Raw genomic sequence first — 14570 nt, 5'->3', positions numbered from 1 at the left:
CACTCCCACTACACTCACTCAACTCATCAACCTCACTCCACTCACTCACTCCCCTTCCTCACTCACTCACTCACTCACTAACACTCACTCACTCACACTCACAACATCATGCACACATGTGCACACACATACACACACACACAAAACACACACTCACACAACAACACACAACACACACACACACACAACACACACACACAACACACACACACACACACACACACACATATATATATATATATATTATAGATTTGTTTATTTCCTAGTGCACATATTCCAGTTCCCCACCATAAAATTTGAGCATTTAGTAAAGCCTTCTGGTGGAGAATGAAATTAAATTAATTTACTGGATGTTATCACTGAATGCTTACCAGTTATCTTACCTGTGATAAGGTCACAGTTATCTTTCTATGAAGAACTTTTCTTCTTGTTGTATGATATAAATTAGGCATTTAGGTATCATTAAAATACTGTCAAGGAGTATTTTGGGTAAGAATATGGAGAGTGTATCTCTTCACATTAGTGTGTCTTTGGCTTTGGGTATCTGTGTATTATGGTTTAATATGTAATGTGTGCATGTGTTTATATTAATGCCTTTTTGCTCCACTGTGATTACTGGTATCTATTTGATAATCTTGTTATTAGACTAATGATATTGTTCACTTTTATCCATAGTTTCTAAGATGAGGTGGGTTGACATTGCACTGCGGTCTGTCAGATTGCTGTTCGAGGCTCTTTCACGGTTTGTCTTCGGAATCATATATTATGGGGAACCTCACAAGCTGCTGCCTCCCATCAACAACCTCATTTTGCTAGAGAGTGCCACATCATTGGCCACCAAGATACGAAGAAAGAAGGTACCAGCTTCTTTTTTCTCTCTCTTTTTATTTTTTATAAATCATTTTTAAGTATGATTAGGTACAGGCTTATTTTTTTCCTTACTCTATTTGTTCTTATAATTGATTAGGATTTACTAAGAAAAATACCACACCAAGCATCTAAGTTATAATTCTAGCATTTTATACTGATGAAGAATATATTTGTTGAGAAAACATTAGACATTTGAAAGACTGTAAATGAAAAGGAAATATGTCACAAAAGCATCATGCTCAAGATTAGTTTCAGGTTAAATTAAATTATCTCTTTTTCAGTACTGTGATAGTATATCTAACAACATTTCTAAGTAGTTTCCCTTATTATACCACAGTTGACAAGTGTTGAAGTGGTGAAGTCCTTTATTGGACGCATCAAGGAGATTAATCCCATACTGAATTGTGTTGTGGATGACCGGTTTGACGATGCAGTCAAGGATGCAAAAGCCGTTGATGACCTTATACGGTAATTTGATTTTGTTTTCAGACAAATTATACAGTGAAGAATATATTGAGACTCCCCTTTTAGGCCCAAATGTAAAAGAATTTTTTGATTTGTATTTTTCCATCATGCACACAGATCAGGAACAGTGGATGAACAAACCCTCTCGAAAACCAAACCATTCCTTGGTATTCCCTTCACTACTAAAGACTGCATAGCTGTGAAAGGTAAGTTGCAAAAGATGTTAGAATTAATTTGAAGGAAACTTCAAAGGGGAAAAAGAGAAAAGGTTTGAAATAAAGTGAAATTTATCTCAAATGGATATTGAAATGGTTTCAGATAAAGTCATAGCAACAGTAAGAAAGGAGTAAAAGATTATAAGTATATGCAGCTCGACTAAACTCCTCATCAAAAAAAAATTCACTTTTACCTATTTCAATGTTATCATCTGATGAAGTCTAGTATAACTAGAGTCATGTTTTAGTACTGGTATTCCTCTTTTTTTTGTATCTGTGCTTCCTTTTACAAGGATAATAATATAAGGAAAGAAAATAAATGAAACAGCAACATAGGAATAAGAGCAGAAGGTTAATAAAGAAGAAAAAAGTAAACGGACACTAATAAAGAGAGGAGATAAAAGGAAATACTGGAATTTCATAGAAGCAAAAGAATATCATTAAATCCAAGGGCAAGAGCAAGGAAAAAAGGTAATAATTAAAGAAAAATTAAAAATGGGGTAAGGAAAGCTGATCCAATGAAATAGTAGTGATGAGGAATATGTATGGTTTTATATATATATTCTTATAGAAAATAGAAAAAGAAAAAAATCTGTCGAGAAATTAAACTTATGAAGAAAAAAATCAAAATATGATTTAGTTTTAACCTTTAGTGTTTGGTTGATTCTACTCAAGACAAATTTATCCAGAAAAACTGAAGAATTTTTAAGCTGACTGAACTAAAAGGGTAATAGTTTTCTTCAACAGAAATTCATCCTTAGTTTTGTGGCACAGCTTGATTATTACTAACAATAAACACTTCAATTTCGAATGAATTGATTGTAATTGTCAGGTTTATGGCATTATAAACTGCTTCTATACTGTTCATGATTGCTGTTAAAACCTGACTCATCCCTATAGGTTTGCGGGCAAGCAGCAGGCCTTCATGCAAGGAAAAACTTTATAGCAGAGGAAGATGCTGATGTTTGGCACCTCATGCGAGAGGCTGGAGCAATCCCCCTCTGTGCACAAATGTCTCAGAGCTCTGTATGTGGGGGAGAGCTCCAACACCATTTATGGGAGGACTAACAACCCTTACCGTACCTGCCGTATTGTAGGAGGTTCCTCTGGAGGAGAGGCAAGTGTGAAATGGTTTTACAGTATTTTTTCTTTTGTTTTTGTTGGGGGGAAAAGAAGTCTTAGGTTTATGGAAAAGTTAGTAGTATCATGAAATATATTATGTTTACAGTATATCTGGAGGAAAAAAGCAATTTCAAGATTTGGAGTAGGTAATATCATAAGGGGCATCCAAGTTTTGCAGCCAGTTGGATGACTGAGGGGTTTAAATATGAAACAATATCAATAATGTTCCCAGTCTTAGTTCAACAACATGGCATATAGGTCGGTTTAGTATAAATTAGCTTTATAATTTTTTTTCATTTGATGCTGGAAAGTTATATTCTACCTGAGCTTGGCTATTTCACATACTTTAACCATGGGCAAAAAACATTGTGGTATTTTTTCTTTACATGTTATCTGTTTTTTACTGTGTAAAATAGTTTGGTACCATGATAATACGTGATACTATTAGGTAACTTATGTTGTGGGCTATTTTAGGAAGTGAAAGAGTATTTTTGGATTTTAAATAGTTAATGATATCTTTGGGCTAAAGAGCTACATTAGATGAAAAAGTTTAAACTGCCCTCCCACCATCAAATACAAACAGGTGCACAGATGCTTATAGGCTCACATGAACATTTGTGTTTGCCTCTATTTTGATTAGGTGAAAAATGGAATTATTTGGGGTGTGACAGTTTAGAATATTGTTTTGATAGATTTTGCATTGTAACAAATTATTTTGTATTTATATGTATGGTATGATGCTCTGTAAATATACTTCTACTAATTTTTTGCACATGTTTCAATATAAGTATATGCAGGCAAACAATCAGGGCTATTTACCTGTCAAGTCACATCAGAATTAAGCAGGATAAAATAAAGTATGTAAAATTGCCATTTTTCATTTAGTGCTTCACATTTCATATTATAATATAGCTAATTATTCTCATTATTATTGATATTTTTAGGGATGTGTACAGTCTGCATGTGGATCACCCTTTGGTATTGGATCAGATATTGGAGGATCAATACGCATGCCTTCTTTCTTTAATGGCATATTTGGTCACAAACCCACATATGGTAAGTCTTCGGTTTTCTTTTTACAATTAAAGATATCCTTTATTCATAACACCGTAAAGATTTAGAAAATACGAGTTGATTACATTCTATTTGAGGCTCTGAGGTCTTATACAGTATATTTTACTTAGTTGTTACAAAACAATCAAAAGTATAACGTCAGAATATAGAAGAGTTAAAGAATTTAAAAAATTGGTATCTTTTATAGTATAACATTACTAATAAAACTGCCTGTAAAGATAAATTTTAACATCAGGTAAATACTCAGCCATGGAAGATTAACTGCCATTTCCCAAATATGATCTGTCCTTTCAGGCATAGTAAGTAATATAGGTCAGGAAACCTGTTGCAACTGGGGAAGCTATGGAGTTCCTAGTGACAGGACCATGTGTCGATATGTACAAGACTTGACACCCATGATGAAGGTTCTGGGTGCAAACAATTCTCACATGCTTACACTTGACCAGAAGGTTAGGACCAATGTACTTTTAGGTGTCCAGAGAAAAAGAGGCTAGATATTAACTTTTTCATGTGATTGTTGAGTAGATATAGCAGTAATTTTTTATATAATGATATATTTTAGTTATAATAGTGAGATTATATTGGAAATATATCTTGATAATTATCTTATAATAAAGCTTGGAGGCAAACTGATTAATCATTTTTATGAAACTCCAGGTGGATATCAGGAAGCTCCGGTATTTTTATGTGGAGGACGATGGTGGTTCTCCACTTGTGACACCTGTTCACCCAGAACTTCGTGCAGCTCAAAAGAAAGTTATAAATCATCTTGAGAAAGCATATGGCATTAAAGCTAAAAAGGTATGAACGGTTGCAGGACATGTTCCTGAGCTGCTGCTGCTGCTTTTTTTTTTCCTTCTTCTTCTTCTTCTGCTGCTGCTGCTGTTGCTCATTCTCTTTATTTTATACTGTTTGCTTACTTTTTCTTGTCTTTCACATAAAATCTTCAACATATATATTATAAGTCTGTTACTGACTACAAAAATGAAGGAATTGTTATTTTCTTAAACCTTATTTAATAGACACCTTTTATAAATATAACCATTAATTAGAATTATCTCCTTTTTTACAGATTACCTTAAAAAAGCTCAAAGCAGCATTACCAATGTACTTTGCCAAGCTAGCTAGTGTAGAGGAAGCCCACACATTTTGTGAAGAATTAGCACTAAAGAAGGTAAGTGAACATGTATTTTTGACAAAGATACAATCGAAACCGGTCAAATACATCTCTTTATTGTGAAGATATTCATTCTTATTCATATCTTTTATACAGTACAATGACATCTTGTCATTTCTGTAGGATGATGGAAAACCAGTTCTCCTTAGTTGCTGAGTTTTATTAAGAATATAGCTTATATTAAGTACCACATTGGATTCATCAGTTTGCATGAAAGAGTTTCTTGACAGACACATACTTGCAGGGAAGCATCAATGTTTGGACTGAGCTTCTGAAGTGGATGTTCCGGTTATCTCATCACACACTACCAGGCCTGCTGCTTGGTGTCCTGGAGAAGTTTAACAATCAATGCAAGAGGTCAGAAGATTACCCAAAGCTCCTCACCATGTGCACTGATTTGAAACAGGAGATAAAGGTGTGGCGAGTGTTGTACCCTCATATTAGTATTTAGATCTTGATTACCCTGCAGTTACATTTGGGAGATTCAATAGTTATACTGGTAGTATGTAATTTTTAGCAGTTTTGAAAGATTCCAACAGGATTTGTTCCTGTTATTTTTTTCTAATAAGATATTCTTATTCTTTATCACCTCAAGGTTCATCACTTTACCCTATTGATTATTTAGAATACATAATTAGGTGCAATCCTGTCTTATGCCTGCAGGAACTTTTGGATGACGATGGTGTGCTCCTGTTTCCTAGTCATCCCACTCCAGCCCCTTATCATGGGCAACCACTCTTCCGTGCCTTCAACTTCGTCTACACAGCAATAATAAATGTTCTGCTGTTCCCATCCACACAGTGTCCTTTAGGCTTAGGGTCAGAGGGTCTTCCTCTTGGCATTCAGGTGAGGCAAGGTCTCATTTATTAATTCTAGCATGGTATTAATTATTTTGATATAAATACCTCTTTCCTTTCTATTTCATGTAAAAAATAGATATGGTTAAAAAAAAATGGATATTAATTAGCAGTATCTTTTGTTCATAACTTACAATATGATCATTATAATATAGGATACCTTGTTTAGAAATTCATTTGATTTCAAATGATGTTTTATTGTTGAAAATGGTTGTGGAATTTATCCAAGCTAAACTGTACCAATACTAACATGAATTATCTTAAAATTTCCTATTTATGAAAAATGGCTAATTATGAATGAGCATCATGTTATATAAGAGTGTTAAAGAGGGTTTCTGTAACCTTCAGTTTGCAACACTTATCTGATATAAATCATTCTATCCTTTCAGGTTGTCGGTAATCACTACAAAGATCATCTGACTCTTGCAGTTGCAGGAGAACTAGAGAAAGCCTTTGGGGGCTGGGTTTGCCCATCAGCAGTGCACTAATTTCAACAAGAAAAGCCATTTCAAGAAAGTTATGTTTCCTGTTTTATATGAAAAACTCTAGGAAGGAGATGATCTTTTTTTGTGGCAAAGTAAAAAAAAAAAAAAATGCATTTTGCATTATCTTTTTTTTCTTCCTCTTTGTCTTCTTCTTCTTCCTTCTTCTTCTTCTTCTTTCTTCTTCTTCTTCTCTTTGAGTTTAACATGTAAACACTGCCATGCATGAAATGGACATTTCTTCGTATGATAACTTTATTAGCACAACACCTCACTTCAGTTTCTGATAATAGGTTCCAGCATGTTACCTGCATTTTACGCCATCTGTGTCCAGGATGGTTTTTCACCGATGTGCATTGCTCTGAGAGCAGTATTTTTTTTCTTTCTTTCTTTCTTTCTTTCTTTCTTTCTTTCCTTGGTCTTTTTCTTTGGTATTTTATTATGCATATTTATATTATTTATTGTCACTTGAGGCATAAATTATTGTCTTTCACCGAAGATCTCTTTATTAAGAGGAAATGATATTTGATATGGTATACACTCTACTTAAAGTTTGTAAATCATTGCTCATATAACGGAATAATCAGTCTTTTAATAAATGGTTTATTTTACAAGTTCTAAAATTAATCCAGAATCTAATATTCAGCACTGTCTTCTTTTTTTAAGCCCATAAACTCAGTGGAAGATTTACCATTACCTTTTATTTAGCATACTGATTGCAAAATCTTTGCACTTTGTTATTATTCTTTGGTCTCAGATGGGCTACCTACTTCTTTATTCAGCCTGGGCAAGGATGATGCCTTTTGCATTAATAACATGTAAAACTATTTGCTGACCTCTGGATTTGTATGAGTAATTCTCTATGGCCCACCATCATATCAAAGATGAGACTTGTTTAAGTACCATGATCATAATTTTTAGGGCATTAACCTTAGTGCTTCTTGATAAATGCAATAATGAAAGAAGCTAAAACAGTTTATTCAATGGATGATCAGCTAGCAAAATTCAGATAATTCCATAAATTCCATATGTATGAAGAGAAATTTTAAAAGACCTTGATTTTAAGAAGAAAACTTCGGCTAAAGGAAAGATACAGAAGTAAAAATAAGATGATACAGTACATACAGTATCCACTTCAGTTCCTATTGCCTTTTTTACTGTTACATTGCTTTTCCACTCTTCCCTAAACCTTGTGAAAATGTTAGTGGTGACTAAATTTCCCAGTGAGTAGTAGTAAGAGAGATAAATATTTCTACTTATTACTAACTCAAAGACCTAACCATCTGTAGATAGTATCATTTAGAAGCAAAGATATGGCTTGTATACTAGCTATTTGTGGGTTGACTCTAGTGACGAACCCATATCCTGTTGTCCCAAAAGCCTGCATAGTAGTTGCCTTCTCATTTATCCCCCCCAATCCCTTGCCCGTTGTTGTCGTGGGGGGCTTAGGAGGCGGAGACTGGGACCCAATGATGGGGAAACTCCCCAACCTTGGGACTCAGCCCTCGACTCAACTAATTTTGCATGGTCTTTATTTTCCTTCCCACTTTTCGTTTCTGTCCCTTCACCAAACCCTTCTGCTATCCACCTCCTAAGGTGTGAGAGCCGTGCTGAAAGGATGAAAGGCTGACTTTGTGCCAGTCCTGAACGGCCTGAGGGAGCCATGGGCACGTATTCCCCTGATTTAGTTATCTAGCCCTTACCCCTCAAGGGGACCCTGAGGGGTGGACTGTTTTTATCCCCAACATAATCCAGGCTTACCATGGCCAGTAATGAAAACTTATCCCCACTATTTGGGGCAATGAGGCTTGCCCCTTTATCAAATAGCCCCAACGATGTAAACCCACCAGATTCCCTGACCCCAGGCTCTCCTTTGACCACGGCTCCGAACACTGCAATAACTACCCCCTCATCAATACCTACTAGTACAGTAGCCAACAATCAACCCTTAAGGAACATTTCCACTCTCCCAGCAATCTCAACTTTAACACCTCTACCCCCACAACCTCCAACATCAACCACCCCATCCTCCCTTATTAATACCTTACAGCCTTATTGCCCACCCCCCATCCCTTAACACTACTCCATCTTCGTCACCCCCCCACCCTTCTACTACCCCTATCTCTACAACAATTTTGAATACCCTCTTCAGTGCAGCCAAATGGGACCGATTTTTCGTGATCCCTCCCACAGCTCCCTACTCTGACAACACCCTTCTCTTCCAACAATGTCTCCAAAAACAAGTAGGTAAAGTCTCTTTCCGTAGCCGACCCGACCGACCGCTCCCGTCTTGTCACAGTAACATCCGAAACACAAGCTATAGCATTAACAAAACTAACAGACCTATATGGTAACCCCATCCTTGCAGAACCCCATCCAACCCTCAATACTTGCACCGGAACAGTTTCAATCTCCCCAGCAAATTGTCCAATCTATGACAAAGATTGGTCAGATTGTGGAGAAGATCTACTTGCCTGTCTCACAGACTATGATGCAACATCAGTACAATGCTACTCCATTCCCCCCAGAGGTCATCAAAAATAAACCACTAACATAGCCAAAATTACCTTCCGTAGGCATGACCTTCCCTTTAAACGTCTACATAGGAGGAGAATCCCTCCCTGTTCGTCCATACCAACCCCCTCTACGTCAGTGCCAAAATTGTTGGCGTCTAGGACACCCAGCCAGATGCCCACTATGTGCCCAACCTGGCCATACCCGATCTAACTGCCCTGCACAATCACGCACATGTGCCAACTGTGGCGGCCCCCATAATGTATTTTATAGGGGTTGTCCCACCTATAAATTTGAGTCTGAGGTAGCAACTCTCAGATTCAAACTTGGACTCACTACGTGAAGCCAGACAAGAAGCACGTCGACGTGGTTTCTCCCTTACTCCTTACTCCAGTAATACTGCTCATTCTACCAATTCTCCTAAACCCACCCCCCTACATCTAACCCCCCCTCTTCTACCTCCTACCTTCCCAGTCAAACTCTTTTGCCATCCTAAATCCAGGCACTCCAATCTCTACTACAGATACTTCAATCACCCCTACCAATCCCAACACCTTCCCCTCTCCCTCCTCGCACTACCCGTAAACAGACAGAACAAACATTCCACCCCCCTCTTCCCCTACCACACAATCACCTCCAACCCTTCCTTTGTTCCTATGCTTGAGACACCAATCCTCTCTTCCCCCCTCACAAGAAATCCTTTATCCCCCAAAACTCCCCAACCAACTCAGAAGAAGAAACCATTGAAAATATTCAAGATTACCTAATGAAAACTGACACTCAACCTCCAAATCTTACAACTCCTGCTCCTTCCACACTCCAAGTAACTGCTGATATCCATCCTCCTCCTAACGATATCCCCCCTCCCCACCCTATCCTCCTACCCCTCCCAACACAGCCCATCCCCCCCGACCCCAATCCCGCCCACATAACCCTCCCACCATCCCTTCTATCCCTTCCACTCCCACCTTACGCACGTGAATCCTTATGTAACTCATTAACTCTCATAAAGTCAATACACACCACCAGACACTCCAATCCCACACATCCTACTGCCGTGCCCACGTTTTGAAACAACTCGTACCTCTGCTTTCCCCCACCTATCCCCCCTTCACCGACCTCCCAACCTATCAGACATCCTTACAGAATCCCACACTTTTTGCTTCAACAACCTATTCTCTTTCCTCAAACGCATACATATTCTTCATCTAATCTAACTCCTTACCATACCCGACCCTAACCCTTTCACTCACCAATTCCTTTGCCCAGCTTAGACAACTAATCACTAACTCAACCACCCTTCCCTAACATTAACTATAGTGCTACATGACCTTAGATGTCTAGCACATTTATCTTGCTTTTAACCATTAACCATTCTCATTTATCAGAGTATGCACTGTCTGTAATGCTACTTTTTGTTTACTTATGCTGTAGAAATATTTCCTCATTATTCCAACATTTTTTCACTGCTGTCATTATCACTTTACACCTTGTTGTTTTTTTGAAAAACAAATTTCATACTTTTCTAGCCAGGATACTTATAAATGATAATAGAATTTTAATTGTTGTTAGCCATATTTATTTTCTGCAAAACACAAGAAAATAAGAATAAGCTTTAGATAAACCAAAATACACTGGAAGTTGTCTTGATGTTATAGATTTTTGTTGTAGTTTTCCCAATGAAGATGCTAATCAGTGAAATATTCAGATATATTAGTTACTATATATTTCTAGTGTTGTCATTGTATTTCATATTTATTTGATTTTGTAATGTGATTTCTCACTAGAGTTACTATTCCTAGTAACTTGATATTTTTGTATCCATTAGAATTTACTAAGCACATTTATTCTATTACTGTTAAATGCAATGTGCTGTGGTATTGTATGTGAACAGTTGCATGGAAAGGTTCTATTTAAAGGTTATGTGCTCTTTTAATTAAAATAGGGAAAACATTCCAAACTTGGTAAATTGAATCACATAAATGATTGTTGAACACTTAATGCTGAAAATTCTGTTCTTAAGTGCCTTAACCCAAAATTCATTTCTCTACATAGGATCTCTAATCCAGGTTGATTTGGTGCTTTGGGGAAAATAATCCCCATTGTAAATTTGGACTCTGTTTGATCGTTTGTAATCTTTCCTGAAGGTATTAAATTCTGTGTGTAGTTATTCTAAAGTTCGATGGAAAAACATTTGGAAAAGCAGATTCATACATTATATATATTATATATATATATATATATATATATATATATATATATATATATATATATATATATATATAATATTTTTTTTTTTTACGGTAGGTTCATGTTTGAGCCGCCGTGGTCACAGCATGATACTTAATTGTAGTTTTCATGTTGTGATGCTCTTGGAGTGAGTACGTGGTAGGGTCCCCAGTTCCTTTCCACGGAGAGAGCCGGTGTTATCTTTTAGGTAATCATTCTCTCTATTTTATCCGGGCTTGGGACCAGCACTGACTTGGGCTGGCTTGGCCACCCAGTGGCTAGGTAGGCAATTGAGGTGAAGTTCCTTGCCCAAGGGAACAACGCGCCAGCCGGTGACTCGAACCCTCGAACTCAGATTGCCGTCGTGCCAGTCTTGAGTCCGATGCTCTAACCACTCGGCCACCGCGGCCTTATATAATATATATAATATATATATATATAATGTCTAATTATGGAAGCATTTTGCTGCATGTCTTTAGTCATATTTTAGGATGTATTATTTTGAAGGAAAATAGAGACATTAAATGTTTTATAATTAGCATTTACTTTTTGTTTTTTTCTTTCACTTTTTTGTGTGTGTGATGCTATTACTATTGTTTTTGTTTTGCAACAACAAAATGAATCCTAGAAAAAAGTATTAATTCAGTTAATATACTGTATATTATTAAGTGAGTGTTTATTTTATCCTAAATTTTTATTGATCTGTTTTGATCTGGATGAGGTGCAAAAGAAAGAACCCATAAATAATTGTACAGTATATCAAAATACTTAGACTAGAGGTTTTTATTGTTCTTATTTACATTACTTTAAAATATGGGAAAACAGGGGGTTAATATAAAAGCAAAATAAAACAGACAAGTATGTCACACCAAGATTATCCATTTTAACAAATGGAATAAAACTAACTTATAATTATAAATAATAATTAATTTTGCTTACTTCTTCCAAACAGTAGGTACATTTTTTTTTTTATGTTAAGACCTTGCGTTGGGAGGTACATAATGTCTTATAACCTGGTTTTCCTCCCATGTTATGCATCCCAGCTACATTCTACATGCTACATGGTTTTGAAAGTGAAACATTAAATGAAGAATAACTGATGAACTTCAACCACATAAGAATTATTTAATCCCATTCCAAATAAATGCACAAAGATTGCAACGCTTCTTATGTTTAGTGACACTGTGTTTGGCTGTCCATTTGGTGAAAGTTTAATATTATTATTAAAACTTTCCTGACACTTATACTGTACTCCTCTAATTCAAGGCCAAATAATTACAGGTCTGATATCTAAATGGTATTCAGAGTTCCGATATCATGCATTCCTATATGGTATTCAGTTTTGAGACTAAAGTAAAGGACGTCTGCATGAATGTGTGCCTGAGAGTGAGAAAGAAGGAAAGGAGAGAGAGAGAGAGAGAGAGAGAGAGAGAGAGAGAGAGAGAGAGAGAGAGAGAGAGAGAGAGAGAGAGAGAGAGAGAGAGAGAGAGCAGATTGGTATATATCATCATCATCAATAACGGTATGCTCATGTTTGAGCAGCGTGGACCTCTCCACCATCCTTCTCTACTCAACTCGATCCTGCGCCTTTCTTTCCACTTGTACCATCGACAGCCCGCAAATATCATTGATGTTGTCGCTCAGTCTTGTCTTTGGTTTGCCTCTTCCTCTGTTTCCTATCACCATCCCTGTCAGCAAGTTTTTTCCAATACTTTACTTCTCATCACATGACCAATAAATTTCCTTTTGTTCAAGATGTCCAACGTCGGTCTTTACAATTTATTTTCTCAGCCACGTCATCATCGTTTTCTTCTCTGTCCAGATGAATACGTAAGTACTCGTCGGTAACACCACATTTCAAAACATTGATATTTTTTCTGTTATCTTGTGCATGCACCAAACACTCAGAACCATATGATGCAAATGGGAAAAACGAATGAGTTCAATAACCTTAGCTTTGTCCTAAGGTAAATGCCTTCGGTCTTTCCAGAGTTTATTGAGAGCAACTGTGGCGTTTTGGCATGGTAATTATTATTTTTATCTCCGATTGAATTCATCATATGTATTTTTTTAAAACAGCTCCAAGATAAGTGAAACAAAAAAAAAAAAAAAAAAAAAAAAAAACAAAAAAACCCCCTTTCTTTTCACATTTGCCGGTTATCTTTTGAATCTTCATGATCTAGTTTTCTTGGCATTAAGAAACAAGCCAGCCTTTTGTAGCTTGCGTCTCTAACTTTATCCAGTAGTTGTTGTAGTTGAGTGATCTGACGGCAATCAAACTATATCATCGGCGCCCCATACCTTAGATCGATATTTTTTATCCTCCAACATCTACAGTTCCTTCAAAATTCTCCCAGAGCACTCTCATAATTGTTTCAGATTATAGTGTTTAAAGAGGGTGCGCAGACAGAATCAAACCCTGTACACTCCTTGTCTGACTTCGAACCATTCTGTGTAACCATTAAGTGTTCTACAGCCGCTTGTTGTTGGTCTATACATGGCTTTTATTAGTTGGATGATGTGCTTTGGAAAACTTCATATCGTTCATGTTTCTTCCAGGATATCGTGATAAACAGTATCAAAAAGCTTCAGTAATCGATGAAAAAACAGGTATAGGTGTTTCTGAGTTCTCTTTTTTTCTCTATGATCAATTTCAGATTTAGATCTGGTTTGTAGGTACTTTTCCGGGAAAAAAACCGGCTGTGTGTGTCTGCAATTTCTTCTCTTAACTTTCAACTTCATTCTTTCAGCAAAATTTTCAATTTTTTTTGCTGCTGTGACTTATTAATGCAATTGTCGCATTTATTGTTGCATTTGGAGTGCGTCACCTTTTTAGGTATGGAGCTAAAGATCGATTTTGCCCCAGTCGTTGGCCAATCTTTTTCATGCCAAAATTTTGTACAAAGTTGTAGAAGAAGTATTCAACACTTCGCCCAGCATTCTTGATTAGTTCCGCTGTTATTTCATTCATTCCGGGCTCCTCTTGTATTCTTTAAATCTTTATGGCTTTTAAACTTCGTCTAGCAGTGGCGGTCCCCCCCCCGGTGGTCATCCTCGGCCTAGTCATGAGTAATTAATGTTGTTGTTAGATCTTTATTCTTTTTGTATAGGTGGAACAATATTGATTCCATCTAATCTTTGACTTCTTTTCCATCACATATTGGTGTATAATAATACTTTGTGGTTAGTTTTGGATAATGTAAGCAATGTAAAGGATATCTAGATCATGTGTGTGTGCTTGTGGCGTGCGTGCGTGCGTGGTGTGTGTGCCGTGTGCGTTTGTGTGTGTGTGTGTGTGTGTGTGTGTGTGTGTTGTGGGGTGTGTGTGTGTGTGTGTGTGTGTGTGTGTGGTGTGGTGTGTGTGTGTGTGTGTGTGTGTGTGTGTGTGTTGAGAAAAGCAGATTCGTATATATACTTGTGTTAATTTTTGGATAATTAAGCAATGTAAAGGATATCTAGATCATGTGTGTGGGGTATGTGTGTGTGTGTGTGCGTGTGTGTGCGTGCGGTGGAGTGTGTGTGTGTGGTGTGTGGGGTGTGTGGTGTGGTGTGTTTTGTGTTTTGT

General features: G+C 36.8%; 1 pseudogene; it reads left to right on the top strand.

Moving 5' to 3' along the window:
* Positions 1-497: 497 nt before the first annotated feature.
* On the top strand, positions 498-6359 carry LOC119570697 (annotated as a pseudogene).
* Positions 6360-14570: the final 8211 nt, after the last annotated feature.

Source organism: Penaeus monodon, unplaced genomic scaffold (genome assembly GCF_015228065.2).
Source record: "Penaeus monodon isolate SGIC_2016 unplaced genomic scaffold, NSTDA_Pmon_1 PmonScaffold_359, whole genome shotgun sequence".
NCBI lineage: Eukaryota > Metazoa > Arthropoda > Malacostraca > Decapoda > Penaeidae > Penaeus > Penaeus monodon.
The sequence above is the reverse complement of the archived record's forward strand: the minus strand, read 5'-3'. Positions and strand labels throughout refer to the sequence as shown.